Source organism: Carcharhinus amblyrhynchos, chromosome 7 (genome assembly GCF_965287045.1).
Source record: "Carcharhinus amblyrhynchos chromosome 7, sCarAmb.v2.hapA, whole genome shotgun sequence".
Lineage (NCBI taxonomy): Eukaryota > Metazoa > Chordata > Chondrichthyes > Carcharhiniformes > Carcharhinidae > Carcharhinus > Carcharhinus amblyrhynchos.
Genome location: NC_137330.1, coordinates 122853944 through 122871882, shown reverse-complemented (window position 1 = coordinate 122871882; position 17939 = coordinate 122853944).

Genomic DNA, 17939 nt, shown 5'->3' with positions numbered 1-17939 from the left:
TTTCTTTCTGCCTCTCTCTCTCTTTCTTTCTGCCTCTCTCTCTCTTTCTTTCTGCCTCTCTCTTTCTTTCTTTCTGCCTCTCTCTCTCTTTCTTCCTGCCTCTCTCTCTCTTTCTTTCTTTCTGCCTCTCTCTTTCTTTCTTTCTGCCTCTCTCTCTCTTTCTTTCCTGCCTCTCTCTCTCTTTCTTTCTGCCTCTCTCTCTCTTTCTTTCTGCCTCTCTCTCTCTTTCTTTCTGCCTCTCTCTCTCTTTCTTTCTGCCTCTCTCTCTCTTTCTTTCTGCCTCTCTCTTCTTTCTTTCTTTCTTTCTGCCTCTCTCTTTCTTCTGCCTCTCTCTCTCTTTCTTTCTGCCTCTCTCTTTCTTCCTGCCTCTCTCTCTCTTTCTTTCTGCCTCTCTCTTTCTTTCTGCCTCTCTCTCTCTTTCTTTCTGCCTCTCTCTCTCTTTCTTTCTTTCTGCCTCTCTCTCTCTTTCTTTCTTTCTGCCTCTCTCTTTCTTTCTGCCTCTCTCTTTCTTTCTTTCTGCCTCTCTCTCTCTTTCTTTCTGCCTCTCTCTTTCTTTCTTTCTGCCTCTCTCTTTCTTTCTTTCTGCCTCTCTCTTTCTTTCTTTCTGCCTCTCTCTTTCTTCTTTCTTTCTGCCTCTCTCTTTCTTTCTTTCTGCCTCTCTCTCTCTTTCTTTCTGCCTCTCTCTCTCTTTCTTCTGCCTCTCTCTCTCTTTCTTTCTGCCTCTCTCTTTCTTTCTTTCTGCCTCTCTCTTCTTTCTTTCTGCCTCTCTCTTTCTTTCTTTCTGCCTCTCTCTCTCTTTCTTTCTGCCTCTCTCTCTCTTTCTTTCTGCCTCTCTCTCTCTTTCTTTCTGCCTCTCTCTCTCTTTCTTTCTGCCTCTCTCTTTCTTTCTTTCTGCCTCTCTCTTTCTTTCTGCCTCTCTCTTTCTTTCTTTCTGCCTCTCTCTTTCTTTCTGCCTCTCTCTCTCTTTCTTTCTGCCTCTCTCTTTCTTTCTGCCTCTCTCTTTCTTTCTTTCTGCCTCTCTCTTTCTTTCTGCCTCTCTCTCTCTTTCTTTCTGCCTCTCTCTTTCTTTCTTTCTGCCTCTCTCTTTCTTTCTTTCTGCCTCTCTCTTTCTTTCTTTCTGCCTCTCTCTCTCTTTCTTTCTGCCTCTCTCTCTTTCTTTCTGCCTCTCTCTCTCTTTCTTTCTGCCTCTCTCTCTCTTTCTTTCTGCCTCTCTCTCTCTTTCTTTCTTTCTGCCTCTCTCTTTCTTTCTTTCTGCCTCTCTCTCTTTCTTTCTGCCTCTCTCTTTCTTTCTTTCTGCCTCTCTCTTCTTTCTTTCTGCCTCTCTCTCTCTTTCTTTCTGCCTCTCTCTCTCTTTCTTTCTGCCTCTCTCTTTCTTTCTTTCTGCCTCTCTCTCTCTTTCTTTCTGCCTCTCTCTCTCTTTCTTTCTGCCTCTCTCTCTCTTTCTTTCTGCCTCTCTCTTTCTTTCTTTCTGCCTCTCTCTTTCTTTCTTTCTGCCTCTCTCTCTCTTTCTTTCTGCCTCTCTCTCTCTTTCTTTCTGCCTCTCTCTCTCTTTCTTTCTGCCTCTCTCTTTCTTTCTTTCTGCCTCTCTCTCTCTTCTTTCTGCCTCTCTCTCTCTTTCTTTCTGCCTCTCTCTCTCTTTCTTTCTGCCTCTCTCTTTCTTTCTGCCTCTCTCTCTCTTTCTTTCTGCCTCTCTCTCTCTTTCTTTCTGCCTCTCTCTCTCTTTCTTTCTGCCTCTCTCTCTCTTTCTTTCTGCCTCTCTTTCTTTCTTTCTGCCTCTCTCTTTCTTTCTGCCTCTCTCTTTCTTTCTTTCTGCCTCTCTCTTTCTTTCTTTCTGCCTCTCTCTCTCTTTCTTTCTGCCTCTCTCTCTCTTCTTTCTGCCTCTCTCTTTCTTTCTTTCTGCCTCTCTCTCTCTTTCTTTCTGCCTCTCTCTCTCTTTCTTTCTGCCTCTCTCTCTCTTTCTTTCTGCCTCTCTCTTTCTTTCTTTCTGCCTCTCTCTTTCTTTCTGCCTCTCTCTTTCTTTCTTTCTGCCTCTCTCTCTCTTTCTTTCTGCCTCTCTCTTTCTTTCTTTCTGCCTCTCTCTTTCTTTCTGCCTCTCTCTTTCTTTCTGCCTCTCTCTCTCTTTCTTTCTGCCTCTCTCTTCTTTCTTTCTGCCTCTCTCTCTCTTTCTTTCTGCCTCTCTCTCTCTTTCTTTCTGCCTCTCTCTCTCTTTCTTTCTGCCTCTCTCTTTCTTTCTTTCTGCCTCTCTCTTTCTTTCTGCCTCTCTCTTTCTTTCTTTCTGCCTCTCTCTCTCTTTCTTTCTGCCTCTCTCTTTCTTTCTTTCTGCCTCTCTCTTTCTTTCTGCCTCTCTCTTCTTTCTTTCTGCCTCTCTCTCTCTTTCTTTCTGCCTCTCTCTCTCTTTCTTTCTGCCTCTCTCTCTCTTTCTTTCTGCCTCTCTCTCTCTTTCTTTCTGCCTCTCTCTTTCTTTCTTTCTGCCTCTCTCTCTCTTTCTTTCTGCCTCTCTCTCTCTTTCTTTCTGCCTCTCTCTTTCTTTCTGCCTCTCTCTCTCTTTCTTTCTGCCTCTCTCTCTCTCTTTCTTTCTGCCTCTCTCTTTCTTTCTGCCTCTCTCTCTCTTTCTTTCTGCCTCTCTCTCTCTTTCTTTCTGCCTCTCTCTCTCTTTCTTTCTGCCTCTCTCTCTCTTTCTTTCTGCCTCTCTCTTTCTTTCTTTCTGCCTCTCTCTTTCTTTCTGCCTCTCTCTTTCTTTCTTTCTGCCTCTCTCTTTCTTTCTTTCTGCCTCTCTCTCTCTTTCTTTCTGCCTCTCTCTCTCTTTCTTTCTGCCTCTCTCTCTCTTTCTTTCTGCCTCTCTCTCTCTTTCTTTCTGCCTCTCTCTTTCTTTCTTTCTGCCTCTCTCTTTCTTTCTTTCTGCCTCTCTCTCTCTTTCTTTCTGCCTCTCCTCTCTTTCTTTCTGCCTCTCTCTCTCTTTCTTTCTGCCTCTCTCTTCTTTCTTTCTGCCTCTCTCTCTCTTTCTTTCTGCCTCTCTCTTTCTTTCTTTCTGCCTCTCTCTCTCTTTCTTTCTGCCTCTCTCTCTCTTTCTTTCTGCCTCTCTCTCTCTTTCTTTCTGCCTCTCTCTTTCTTTCTTTCTGCCTCTCTCTTTCTTTCTTTCTGCCTCTCTCTCTCTTTCTTTCTGCCTCTCTCTCTCTTTCTTTCTGCCTCTCTCTTTCTTTCTGCCTCTCTCTCTCTTTCTTTCTGCCTCTCTCTCTCTTTCTTTCTGCCTCTCTCTTTCTTTCTTTCTGCCTCTCTCTCTCTTTCTTTCTGCCTCTCTCTTTCTTTCTGCCTCTCTCTCTTTCTTTCTTTCTGCCTCTCTCTTTCTTTCTTTCTGCCTCTCTCTTTCTTTCTTTCTGCCTCTCTCTTTCTTTCTTTCTGCCTCTCTCTTTCTTTCTTTCTGCCTCTCTCTCTCTTTCTTTCTGCCTCTCTCTCTCTTTCTTTCTGCCTCTCTCTTTCTTTCTGCCTCTCTCTCTCTTTCTTTCTGCCTCTCTCTCTCTTTCTTTCTGCCTCTCTCTCTCTTTCTTTCTGCCTCTCTCTCTCTTTCTTTCTGCCTCTCTCTTCTTTCTTTCTGCCTCTCTCTTTCTTTCTGCCTCTCTCTTTCTTTCTTTCTGCCTCTCTCTCTCTTTCTTTCTGCCTCTCTCTCTCTTTCTTTCTGCCTCTCTCTCTCTTTCTTTCTGCCTCTCTCTTTCTTTCTTTCTGCCTCTCTCTTTCTTTCTTTCTGCCTCTCTCTTTCTTTCTTTCTGCCTCTCTCTTTCTTTCTTTCTGCCTCTCTCTCTCTTTCTTTCTGCCTCTCTCTTTCTTTCTTTCTGCCTCTCTCTCTCTTTCTTTCTGCCTCTCTCTCTCTTTCTTTCTGCCTCTCTCTTTCTTTCTTTCTGCCTCTCTCTCTCTTTCTTTCTGCCTCTCTCTTTCTTTCTGCCTCTCTCTTTCTTTCTTTCTGCCTCTCTCTCTCTTTCTTTCTGCCTCTCTCTCTCTTTCTTTCTGCCTCTCTCTCTCTTTCTTCCTGCCTCTCTCTCTCTTTCTTTCTGCCTCTCTCTCTCTTTCTTTCTGCCTCTCTCTCTCTTTCTTTCTGCCTCTCTCTCTCTTTCTTCCTGCCTCTCTCTCTCTTTCTTTCTTTCTGCCTCTCTCTCTCTTTCTTCCTGCCTCTCTCTCTCTTTCTTTCTGCCTCTCTCTCTCTTTCTTTCTGCCTCTCTCTTTCTTTCTTTCTTCCTGCCTCTCTCTCTCTTTCTTTCTGCCTCTCTCTTTCTTTCTGCCTCTCTCTCTCTTTCTTTCTGCCTCTCTCTTTCTTTCTGCCTCTCTCTCTCTTTCTTTCTGCCTCTCTCTCTCTTTCTTTCTGCCTCTCTCTCTCTTTCTTTCTGCCTCTCTCTCTCTTTCTTTCTGCCTCTCTCTCTCTTTCTTTCTGCCTCTCTCTCTTTCTTTCTGCCTCTCTCTCTCTTTCTTTCTGCCTCTCTCTCTCTTTCTTTCTGCCTCTCTCTCTCTTTCTTTCTGCCTCTCTCTTTCTTTCTGCCTCTCTCTCTCTTTCTTTCTGCCTCTCTCTTTCTTTCTGCCTCTCTCTCTCTTTCTTTCTGCCTCTCTCTCTCTTTCTTTCTGCCTCTCTCTTTCTTTCTTTCTGCCTCTCTCTCTCTTTCTTCCTGCCTCTCTCTCTCTTTCTTTCTTTCTGCCTCTCTCTTCTTTCTTTCTGCCTCTCTCTCTCTTTCTTCCTGCCTCTCTCTCTCTTTCTTTCTGCCTCTCTCTCTCTTTCTTTCTGCCTCTCTCTTTCTTTCTGCCTCTCTCTCTCTTTCTTTCTGCCTCTCTCTTTCTTTCTTTCTGCCTCTCTCTCTCTTTCTTTCTGCCTCTCTCTCTCTTTCTTTCTGCCTCTCTCTCTCTTTCTTTCTTTCTGCCTCTCTCTTTCTTCCTGCCTCTCTCTCTCTTTCTTTCTGCCTCTCTCTTTCTTCCTGCCTCTCTCTCTCTTTCTTCCTGCCTCTCTCTCTCTTTCTTTCTGCCTCTCTCTCTCTTTCTTTCTTTCTGCCTCTCTCTCTCTTTCTTTCTTTCTGCCTCTCTCTTTCTTTCTGCCTCTCTCTCTCTTTCTTCCTGCCTCTCTCTCTCTTTCTTTCTTTCTGCCTCTCTCTCTCTTTCTTCCTGCCTCTCTCTCTCTTTCTTTCTGCCTCTCTCTTTCTTTCTTTCTGCCTCTCTCTTTCTTTCTTTCTGCCTCTCTCTTTCTTTCTGCCTCTCTCTTTCTTTCTTTCTGCCTCTCTCTCTCTTTCTTTCTGCCTCTCTCTCTCTTTCTTCCTGCCTCTCTCTCTCTTTCTTTCTTTCTGCCTCTCTCTCTCTTTCTTTCTGCCTCTCTCTCTCTTTCTTTCTGCCTCTCTCTTTCTTTCTGCCTCTCTCTTTCTTTCTTTCTGCCTCTCTCTCTCTTTCTTTCTGCCTCTCTCTTTCTTTCTGCCTCTCTCTTTCTTTCTTCCTGCCTCTCTCTCTCTTTCTTTCTGCCTCTCTCTCTCTTTCTTTCTGCCTCTCTCTTTCTTTCTGCCTCTCTCTCTCTTTCTTTCTGCCTCTCTCTTTCTTCCTGCCTCTCTCTCTCTTTCTTTCTGCCTCTCTCTCTCTTTCTTTCTGCCTCTCTCTTTCTTTCTGCCTCTCTCTTTCTTTCTTTCTGCCTCTCTCTCTCTTTCTTTCTGCCTCTCTCTCTCTTTCTTTCTGCCTCTCTCTTTCTTTCTTTCTGCCTCTCTCTCTCTTTCTTTCTGCCTCTCTCTCTCTTTCTTTCTGCCTCTCTCTTTCTTTCTTTCTGCCTCTCTCTCTCTTTCTTTCTGCCTCTCTCTCTCTTTCTTTCTGCCTCTCTCTCTCTTTCTTTCTGCCTCTCTCTTTCTTCCTGCCTCTCTCTCTCTTTCTTTCTGCCTCTCTCTCTCTTTCTTTCTGCCTCTCTCTCTCTTTCTTTCTGCCTCTCTCTCTCTTTCTTTCTGCCTCTCTCTCTCTTTCTTTCTGCCTCTCTCTCTCTTTCTTTCTGCCTCTCTCTCTCTTTCTTTCTGCCTCTCTCTCTCTTTCTTTCTGCCTCTCTCTCTCTCTCTTCCTGCCTCTCTCTTTCTTTCTTTCTGCCTCTCTCTTTCTTTCTGCCTCTCTCTCTCTTTCTTCCTGCCTCTCTCTTTCTTTCTTTCTTTCTGCCTCTCTCTCTCTTTCTTTCTGCCTCTCTCTTTCTTTCTTTCTTTCTGCCTCTCTCTCTCTTTCTTCCTGCCTCTCTCTTTCTTTCTTTCTTTCTTTCTGCCTCTCTCTCTTTCTTTCTGCCTCTCTCTCTTTCTTTCTTTCTTTCTGCCTCTCTCTCTCTTTCTTTCTGCCTCTCTCTCTCTTTCTTTCTGCCTCTCTCTCTCTTTCTTTCTGCCTCTCTCTCTCTTTCTTCCTGCCTCTCTCTTTCTTTCTTTCTTTCTGCCTCTCTCTCTCTTTCTTCCTGCCTCTCTCTCTTTCTTTCTTTCTGCCTCTCTCTTTCTTTCTGCCTCTCTCTTTCTTTCTTTCTGCCTCTCTCTCTCTTTCTTTCTGCCTCTCTCTCTCTTTCTTTCTGCCTCTCTCTTTCTTTCTTTCTTTCTGCCTCTCTCTTTCTTTCTTTCTGCCTCTCTCTCTCTTTCTTTCTGCCTCTCTCTCTCTTTCTTCCTGCCTCTCTCTCTCTTTCTTCCTGCCTCTCTCTCTCTTTCTTCCTGCCTCTCTCTTTCTTTCTTTCTTTCTGCCTCTCTCTCTCTTTCTTTCTGCCTCTCTCTCTCTTTCTTTCTGCCTCTCTCTTTCTTTCTTTCTTCCTGCCTCTCTCTCTCTTTCTTCCTGCCTCTCTCTTTCTTTCTTTCTTTCTGCCTCTCTCTCTCTTTCTTTCTGCCTCTCTCTCTCTTTCTTTCTGCCTCTCTCTTTCTTTCTTTCTTTCTGCCTCTCTCTCTCTTTCTTTCTGCCTCTCTCTTTCTTTCTTTCTTTCTGCCTCTCTCTCTCTTTCTTCCTGCCTCTCTCTTTCTTTCTTTCTTTCTGCCTCTCTCTTTCTTTCTTTCTGCCTCTCTCTTTCTTTCTTTCTGCCTCTCTCTCTCTTTCTTTCTGCCTCTCTCTCTCTTTCTTCCTGCCTCTCTCTCTCTTTCTTCCTGCCTCTCTCTCTCTTTCTTCCTGCCTCTCTCTTTCTTTCTTTCTTTCTGCCTCTCTCTTTCTTTCTTTCTGCCTCTCTCTCTCTTTCTTTCTGCCTCTCTCTCTCTTTCTTCCTGCCTCTCTCTTTCTTTCTTTCTTTCTGCCTCTCTCTTTCTTTCTTTCTGCCTCTCTCTCTCTTTCTTTCTGCCTCTCTCTCTCTTTCTTTCTGCCTCTCTCTTTCTTTCTTCCTGCCTCTCTCTCTCTTTCTTTCTGCCTCTCTCTTTCTTTCTTTCTGCCTCTCTCTTTCTTTCTTCCTGCCTCTCTCTCTCTTCCTTCCTGCCTGTTTCTTCCTGCCTCTCTCTTTCTTTCTGTCTCAGACACAGATAGATATTGTGTGGTATCGCTGTCTCTGCCTCTTTCTCTTATACGTATATATTGTCTGGTATTGCTGTCTCATCTCTCGCACTCAAACACAGATAGATATGTCGGAATTCTACCTTCCCGTCTGCCACGGGAATCGGAGGGCAAATGGCAGATAATGTGAAGGTCTGTTGACATCTGGTGGGATTTTCCGGTCTCGGGTCGAGTGAGGGCATAGAGTCTCGCCCATGTTGTCTCTTATTAATGATCTTTAAGCATAAATTGCAAACTGAGCTTTACCTTGTATGACCTGGATATAAATATCACCCAGAATGATGAGATAAGTAACTCAGATTTGTGGGTCTTATGTGAGACAAATTTGAATGCTGCTACGTGGGTTTATACTGTTACTTATGTGGGATATGATGGTGAAAAACTATCCTGATGGTGTTGGGGTTAGGGGATATTTCTCAGAGCAGAATTAACTTTTCCTGTACGGGAATGTTTACAGTTCACACATGATGCAAATAGTACTTGGACAGATTGTTTGCAGAGAACGCCATCTGTCTGCCATTACAAGCACCCTGCCTTTGCTACCAAATTGTCTGTCAATCACTGCATTTATTTATTCTATAACTTTGTAGCTACAACCAGGAAAACTATACATCAACTTCCACATCCTTTTTTATTTCTTCATTCTATGCATAAAGTCTCCACTACTGGGTTTGCTTCTCATTATATTCTATTACCAGTGAAGTAACTTTATTCTTCTTCATCACTAAGGCACTTCCTCCTCTTGTCTCCTGTCTTTTCTGTGAACATTATAACATTCCAAACCCATGGCCGTCTGCCATCAGAAAAGACAAGGACAGCAAATTCATGTGAACACCACCATCAGGAGTTTCACCTTCAAGCCACATACCGTCCTGGCTTGGAAATATATCACTGTTCCTTCACTGTCACTGGGTCAAAATCCTGGAACTTCCTCCCTAACAACATTGTGGGTGTATCTACCCCTCAGGCATTGCAGCAGTTCAAGAGACAGCTGAACAAGGGCAATTAGGACTGGGCAGTAAATACTGGCCTCGCCAGCAACACCCAAATCTCGTAAATGAATGTATTAAAAAGCCTGATGTACCTAATTTCCAGCATTGGCTGTCATACAGCCCTGTCTCCATAACGACCACCATAACATGATGTCCAAATTATGTGTCTGCAATCCATTATGTGTTATCCAACTTGTACTTATATGGTTCACACACTTTAATGTTCTGCATTTAAATATTTCCCTTTTTTCTCACTCCTAATTACTTTACATTTTTTCATTTTCTGTTATTCTATATTCTCTTTTTAAATATTCATACTAAAGTTTCCTTTTGCATTCCTTTCCCAATTATGATCCTCATTGAAACACATCACTTTTGAAAAGGGATTTGAATTCCCAGCAACTGACTCAAAAGATCACATGAAAAGATTTCAAATTTTAAGACTTTTAACGTAGCAAACAAGTTAAAATAATACCGATTAAACACCAGTTAGGGGATAACTCTAAACTATCGAGCAGGTATTCCTTATTCGCTTCTTAACATGATTGATAAGCTCATGTCACGCCTATGGATGTTAGGGAACTTGGGGAAATAAATAATGATGTCTTGAGGAGTGTACATATTACGGAGAAGGAGATGCTGGAAGTCTTAAATCCCCGGGACCTGATGAAGTGTATCCCAGGACATTGTGGGAGGCTAGGGAGGAAATTGTGGGTTCCCGAATCGAGATATTTGAATCATCGATAGTCACAGGTGAGGTACCTGAAGATCAGAGAGTGGGAAATGTTGTGCCTTTGTTTAAAATGGGCTGCAGGGAAAAGCCTGGGAATTACAGGCCAGTGAGCCCCACATCTGTGGTGGGTAAATTGTTGGAAGGTATTTTGAGAGACAGGATTTACAGGTATTCAGAGACATAAGGACTGATTAAGGACAGTCAGCATGGCTTTGTGAGTGGAAAATCATGTTTCACAAACTTAATTGAGTTTTTTGAAGTGGTAACCGAGAAGGTAGATGAGGGCAGTTGATGTTGTCTACATGGACTTTAGCAAGGTCTTTGACAAGGTACCACATGGTAAGTTGTTGCATACGGTTAAGTCCCATGGGATCCAAGGTGAGTTATCTAAATGGATACAAAATTGGCTTGATGACAGAAGCCAGAGAGTGGTGGTAGTGGGTTGCTTTTCAAACTGGAGGCCTGTGACCAGCGGTGTGTCTCAGGGATCAGTGCTGGGTGCACTGTTAGTTGTCATTTATATTAATGATTTGGATGAGAATATAGGAGACATGATTAGTAAGTTTGCAGACGACACCAAGATTGGTGGCATAGTGGACAGTGAAGAAAGTTATTTCTGATTGCAACGGGAAGGGACTTGATGGTTTGAGTTATAAGAAGAGGCTGGATAGACTGGGACTTTTTACTCTGGAGTGTAGGAGGCTGAGGGGTAATCTTATAGAGGTTTATAAAATAATGAGGGGCATAGATCAGCTAGATAGTCAATATCTTTTACCAAAAGTAGGGGAGTCTAAAACTAGAGGGCACAGGTTTAAGGTGAGAGGGGAGAGATACAGAAGTTTCCAAAGGGGCAATTTTTTCATACAGAGGGTGGTGAGTGTCTGGAGCAAGCTGCCAGAGGTAGTAGTAGAGATTGGTACGATGTTGTCTTTTGAAAAGCATTTAGATAGGGAATAGAGGGATATGGGTCAAATGCAGGCAATTGGAATTAGCTTGGGGTGAAAAAAGGGTGGCATGGACAAGTTGGGCCAAAGGGCCTGTTTCCATGCTGTAACCCTCTATGACTCTGTACATTATGCCTCACCTCAGCAGAATCTTGGCCTCGCTTTCAATCTCGCAATACTTCCAGGCATTTCAACAGGTTTTCTTCTCTCTTTAATGCTGGGGTAAGTTTTCCAGAGACTTTAAAAAATCCCTTCAGTGGGTTTTTCTGAATGTGCCCAAGTGAACTTCCAGCAGCAAGGCACCATCTAGTGATTTCTCATCTCTGCATCTCGTTAAAGTCCACTTTTCAAATGGGAAATTCATTCTCACCACCATTTTGTTCTCAGACCAAAACTTTCCTGTTGCAACATCTTTGTTTCTGCCTCCAGGATCATTGCGTTTGTCTGACTAAGTGTCTATAAGTTTGCACAAGGCTGCTGTGCCAGTGTGTTCAGGTCTGAACCTGGCACTTGAGAGTTTCAATAGACCAGACTTGGGCCCCATGGCAGCTAGGTCACATGATCATATCTTGCGCAGATCTAAAAGCAAATCTCACATTCTTCTTTGTTACTCCTGCTTACCCTGCATTAGAGACAATTTAAAGCATAACCATTTGATAAAGCCAGCATTGTAACACCATTCAGTTTAAACCACTGCATGCTTGTCACCATTTGTAACTGAATGGTTGTAACCCATTGTAACCATCCTATTTATCCTTCCCTGATCCCAGCCTGGTTCGGTTGGGGTTTGTCTCAATGGTACAAATGTTTCTTCCAGGTCCAGGGCTGGCATCTGGTGTTCATCCGCAGTAAGAATCCTCCAGTGGTAAACATTAATAAACAAAGAAACCAACTTAACTAGCTAAATTAATGAGGATCTTTTATTGCACAACCACTTGGGCCACGCCCTGAGCCACAAGTGCTTCCTCCCAATCCCCATCTGCTTCTATTTCTACCAGGTCAGCTGACCACCACAGCATTTGAACACCAAGTCAGACAGAACAGAGCAGTTCTGACCTGAGATGCTAACTGTGTTCTCTCTCTATAGATGCTGCCAGATCTGCTGAGATTTTCCAACATTTTCTGTTTTTGTTTCAGATTTCTAGCATCTGCAGTAATTTGGTTTGGTCCATGCCATACCCAACTACATTAGCCTCATGTTTACCTCCCTCGTTTGTTTATCTCTTTGCCAGTTTGCATGTTTTGGTAATCCAGAGATTATTCAAAGGTTATGAAGTGACTCTCGCCTTGTTCACCTGATGGGTCTTAGTTGATGCCTCACTGGTGAAAAGGAGTGTGACCTGTAATTGGAAACCCCTCAGATCTTTAGCCCCTCACTTCAAGTACAATCCAGCCCTCCTCAGGATGAACCCTGTTAAAGCTCACAGTGGAGGGACAGTTACTGGAAGGGTGAAACTCTGTCCATTATGGCATGGAAGACAGCATCTCTAAGTATTTGGTGTTTTTCAGCAGGCATGGCACAATGATAACTACCAACACAGGACTACTTGCCAAACAGCAGGATAGTGGTGGACAGTTAAACAACTCACTTGAGGAGGAGGCTCCACAAATACCTCCATCTTCAATGATGGAGAAGCTCAGCACATCATTGCAGAAGGCAAGGCTGAAGCATTCGCAGAAGTCTTCACCCAGAAGTACTGAGTGGATGATCCACCTCGGCCTCCTCCGGACGCCCCCACCATCACATTTTCAGTTAATTCGATTCATTCCACTTGATACTGGATACTGTAAAGGCGGTGGGTTTTGACAATGTTCTGGCAATGTCCTGATGACATGTACTCCAGAAATCGCTGCTCCCCTAGACAAGCTGTTCCAATACAATTACTGCAATGTGGAAAATTGCCCAGGTATGTCCTGTACACACAAAACAGGACAAATCCAACCCAGTCAATTACTGCCCCATCAATCTACTCTCAATTGTCAACAAAACGATGGAACATGTTGATAACAGTATTATCAAGCAGCACGATCTGAGACCTAACCTGCTTATTGGTGCTCAGTTTGGATTCTGCCAGGGTCACTCAGCTCCTGACCTCATTGCAGCCTTGGTCCAATCACAGATCAAAAAGCAGAACCAGAGAGATGACAGTGACTGCCCTTGACATCAAGGCAGCGTGTGACCGAGCGGGTCATCAAGTAGAAAAATTAATATCAGTGGGAATTGAGGGGGATGGGGGAAGAAAACTGTCCATTGGGTTGAGTCAGACCTGGCACAAAGGAAGATGGTTGGAGTAGTAGGAGGTCAATCATCTCAGCTTCAGGACATTTCTGCAGGAGTCTCTCAGGATAGTGTCCTCGGCACAACAATCTTCAGCTGATTGATTAATGACTTTCTCTCCATTATAAGGTCAGAAATGGGAATGTTCATCGATGATTGCACAACATTCAGCACTATTCACGTCACTTCAGATAATTAAGCAATTCATGTCCCAATGCAGCAAGACCTGCGCAGTAGTCAGCTTTGGGCTGATAAGTGGCAAGTAACATTCATGCCACGTAAGTGCCAGACGATCACCGTTTCCCCATGACATTAAATGGCATTGCCATCACTGAATCCGCCATTCAACATCCAGGGTTTGCTGTTGACCAACAGCTAGACTAAACTAGCCGTATAATGGAATTGCAGGTAATATCTTGAAAAGGATAGAAAGCTGGTCAGCCGATAGGAAACAAAGAGATGGCGTAAACAAATTTCTTTCTGATTGGTAGTGACTGACATAGGGAATTGTGCTAGGACCCCAACTGTTCATAAGAACATAAGAACATAAGAAATAGGAGCAGGAGTAGGCCAACTAGCCCTTCGAGCCTGCCCCGCCATTCAATAAGATCATGGCTGATCTGTCGTGGCTCAGTTCCACATTCCCGCCCTCTCCCCATAACCCTTAATCCCCTCTCTCATCAAAAACCCATCAACCCGCGTCTTAAATATATTTAGCGAGGCAGCCTCCACCACTTCAATGGGCAGAGAATTCCAGAGATTCACCACCCTTTGAGTGAAGAAGTTCCTCCTCAACTCTGTTCTAAACCCCCCCCCCCCGCTTTAACTTGAGGCTATGCCCCCTAGTCCTACTGTCCTTTCTGAGCGGGAAGAGTCTCTCCACCTCTATCCTATCCATCCCATTCATCATCTTATACGTCTCAATGAGATCTCCCCACATTCTTCTAAACTCTAACGAGTACAAGCCTAATCTATTCAGCCTCTCCTCATAGCTCAACCCCCTCAACTCCGGCATCAGCCTAGTAAACCTCCTCTGCACTCCCTCCAAGGCCAAGATATCCTTGCGTAAGTACGGCGCCCAAAACTGCACACAGTACTCCAGCTGCGGCCTCACCAATGCCCTACACAGCCGCAGCAAGACCTCCCTACTTTTATATTCAATCCCCCTCGCGATGAAGGCCAGCATCCCATTCGCCTTCCTGACCACCTGCTGCACCTGCAGGCTGGGTTTTTGCGACTCATGCACAAGGACCCCGAGGTCCCTCTGCACCGTCGCCTGCTGCAGTTTTTCTCCACGTAAGTAATAATCCTTCCTACCATTATTCCTACCAAAGTAAACCACCTCGCACTTGCCAACATTAAATTCCATTTGCCATTTCCTGGCCCATTCGCCCAGCCTATCTAGATCCTTCTGTAGACTCTCCCCACCCTCCGCACAATTTGCCGTTCCACCAATCTTGGTGTCATCAGCAAATTTCGACACCATACACTCGGTTCCCTCCTCCAGATCATCTATATAAATGGTAAATAGATGAGGCCCCAGCACCGACCCCTGGGGCACTCCACTAGTCACCAACCACCAATCCGAATAGCACCCATTGACCCCCACTCTCTGCCTCCTATTTGACAGCCAATCCCCTATCCACGCTAACACCCTGCCCCCAACTCCATGCCCCCTGACCTTCTGTAATAACCTCTTGTGAGGTACCTTGTCAAACGCCTTCTGAAAATCCAGAAAGACCACATCCATCGGCTCTCCTCTATCCACCGCCCTAGACACATCCTCATAGAACTCCAGTAAATTTGTCAGACACGACTTCCCTTTACGGAAACCGTGCTGCGTCTGCTCTATCAAGCAGTTCCCCTCAAGATGCCTCGCTATTTCCTCCTTGATGACGGATTCTAACATTTTACCTACAACAGACGTTAAACTAACAGGCCTATAATTCCCCGCCTTTTGCCTGGCACCCTTCTTAAACAGCGGCGTAACATTAGCCGTTTTCCAATCTTCCGGCACCTCCCCGGAATCCAGCGACGTCTGGAAAATAACCACCAAGGCATCCACTATCACCTCCGCCATTTCTTTCAGGACCCTCGGATGTATTCCATCCGGTCCTGGGGACTTGTCCACAATCAGCCCCTCCAGTCTGTCGAGCACCACCTCTCTAGTAACAGTAATGTCATCGAGACCCTCCAGTCCTACCACCTTTCCATCTCTAACATTATATTTATATGTTAATAATTTACATTATGTTAATAATTATGTTAACAATATGTTAATAATTCACATTATATGTTAATAATTTGGAGGAGGAAACTGAATGCCTTATCTCCAAATTCGCAGATGATACAAATTTGGGTGGGAGGGTGAGCTGTGAGGAGGATGCAGAGATGCTTCAGTGTGATTTGGACGGGATGAGTGTGTGTGCATCTGCGTGGCAGATGCAGTATAATGTGGATAAATGTGAGGTTATCCACTTTGGTAGCAATAGTAGGAAGACATTATTATTTGAATGGGTGTAAATTGAGAGAGGTGGATACTCAACCCAGTGGTGTTCCCAGTGGTGGGGGAGTCCAGAACTAGGGGGGTCATAGTTTGAGGATATGGAGTGAACCTTTTAGAACTGAAGTGAGAGAGAATTTTCTTCACCTAGAAAATGGTGAATGTGTGGAATTCACAACCACAGAATGTAGTTGAAGTCAAAACATCTGATTTCAAGAGGAAATTAAATATAGCTCTTGAGGCTAACGGGATCAGGATATTAAATTTGATGAGTCATACCATCAACAAGAGGCACTGCAGGAACTCACCAAGGCTCCTTTGACAGCACCTTCCGCTACCATCTAGAAGCCAAGGGCAGCAGGTCCACCTGCAAGTTCCCCTCCAATTCATTCACCATCCCGACTTAGAGCTTTCCTTTCACTGTCGCTGGGTCAACGTCCTGGAACTTCCTTCCCAACAGCATTGTGAATGTACCCACATCACAGGAACTGCAGTGGTCCAAGAAGGTGACTCATTGCCACCTTGTCGAGGACAACTGGGGATGGACAATAAATGTCGACCTAGCCAGCGACACCCACATCCTGTAAAATAAAAAAATGTAAAGAATGAAAGCAGAGAAACACCTGAATGGATTGCCACTGTTCAGCTACCGACTTTTGGGTCCTCCTGACCTCTGGAATCATACAGGAAGAGTGGAGAATCTGGGGGTAGCAGCACACACTGTTCCTCCACTAGAATCAAATCCCCTTGCTGTAATTTTGGTAAAAGTGTGATATGCAAACATACAACAACATAAAGTGCCAGTTCTGATGAAGCCCAAGATAATCGTAAATCGGGCTTTTCAATCATGAGAGGACCCAGAGGAGACAATGATATTACTTCCATACTGGCTACACTCCAAACAATGAGGAATCTGCTACTATAACTTGAGCAACCTTGTTTTTTAATAAAGCTTCTCGTTTTTGGTGCTGTGCTGCCTCCTCTTCCCTATGTCTCAATATGCACCACAACAATAAGATTTTCTCACTCTCCAATATCCTTTCATGCCATTTGAGACAAATCCTTGCACCAGATGAGCAACAAACTATATGGGACTTCTGATCCTGGGTCACTATCTGTTTCCCCAAATTATTGTAACATCTACAACTATTGCTTCTCTTGTTTTGGATAGTCTGCAATTTTGACTGTCCTTCTGATAGTCTTGCTATTACTTTTACAGAGCGAGTACATTGTAGTTGTTGAATAGAATCAGTTCCTTTGATCCTTCTTACTTAAGCGTTATGGGACAAAAGCAGGCCATTTGTCCCAGTCACCCCATGCTGTTGCTTATGCTCCACTCAAGCCTTCTTAATTCCCTGAGAGTCCAGAACTTTATCTATGCCAGCCTTGAATACAATCAATGATGAAACATCCACAACCTTTTGGTGTAGAGAATTCCAAAGATTCACATTCTTAGCATGAGGTAATTTCTCTCCATCTCATGCTGAATGATCAACTCCTTATCCTGAGACTCTGCCCCTGTGCTTTAGATTGTTTCTGCTTGTTGGGCAATCTCTCAGCATCTACCATATCAAGCTGTTCAGCATTGTGCAAGTTTAAGTACGATTGCCCCTCATTCTTCTGAACTCTAGAAGTTTAGGCCCGATTTACTTAGCCACTCAATAAACGCAACCCTCTCATCCCAAGGACCAATTTTGTGAAGCTTTGCTTTACCATCTCAGTGCGAGTATATCTCCCTTAAATGTGGAGACCCAAACTGCACAAGGTGCTCCAGATGTGGTCTCACCAAAACCCTGTTCAATTGTAACAAGACTTCTTTATTCTTGATCTCCAATCCCCTTGCAACAAAGGCTAATATGCCACTTGCCTTCCTAATTACTTGCTGCACCTAACTTTGTGTTCCTTGGACAAGCACACCAAGTTTCTTTGAACATTTACACTTACAAGTTTAACACCTTTTAAATATATTTTGCTTTTTTATTCTTATGATCAAGTGAATAACTTCACACTTCCCTACATTGTACAGCATTAGCCACCTTGTTGCCCACCCGCTTAAACTGCTTATGTCTCTCTATAGCCTCAGTGTATCCACCCACAGCTTACCTTCCCACCTAGCTTGGTGTTATCAGCAAACTTGGATACATTATTCCCTGTCTCTTCATCCAAGTCATTAACATAGATTGTAAATAGCTGAGACCCCAGCACTGATCCTTGCTGCTCTCCCCTTTTCACTACCTGCCAAGTTGAAAAAGCCCTCTTTCTGTCCACTCTCTGCTCTCTATTTGTTAATCAATCCTCTAATGCTAATGTATTACCCCAACTTGCTTATTTTGCTTATTGTCCTTTTTATTTGGTACTTTATCAAAATTTTGAAAATTCAGGGATACTACATACTGGTTTCCCTCTATCTACACTACTTACATCCTCAAAAATAATAATTTAATAAATTTGTCAAACAGATTTTCCTTTAGTAAAGTGATGTTGATTTGTTTGAAACATGCTATGTATTTCTCAGTTCATTGTTAAGAATTCCTTAATAATAGATTCCAGTATTTTCCCAATAACTAATGTTAGGCTACCTGGCCTGTAGTTCACTGTTTTCTCCAACCCTTTTTTTTGAAAACCGCTGGGCTCTGCCAACTTTGAATCTACTAGGACAGATCCTGGATCTGGAGTTTTGAAAATCGGCATGGACAAGTTAGGCCGAAGGGCCTGTTTCCATGCTGTAAACCTCTATGACTCTATGACATCGTTTTTCAACATTTTGGATTTTTTCTTTGAAATTTTCCCAGTGTTTATTTAACTTCATACCTTTTAAGATATTTACCCAATTAATCTTAGTACATTCTCCCATTGAACTTGTGTAATTGGGTTTGTTTAAATTTAAGATTCTTGTTTGCAATTAGAGTATGTCACTTTCAAATTTAATATGTAATTAAATGGTATTATGATCACTATTTCCCAGTGGATCCCTACTATGTCATTACTAATTAAGCAAAAA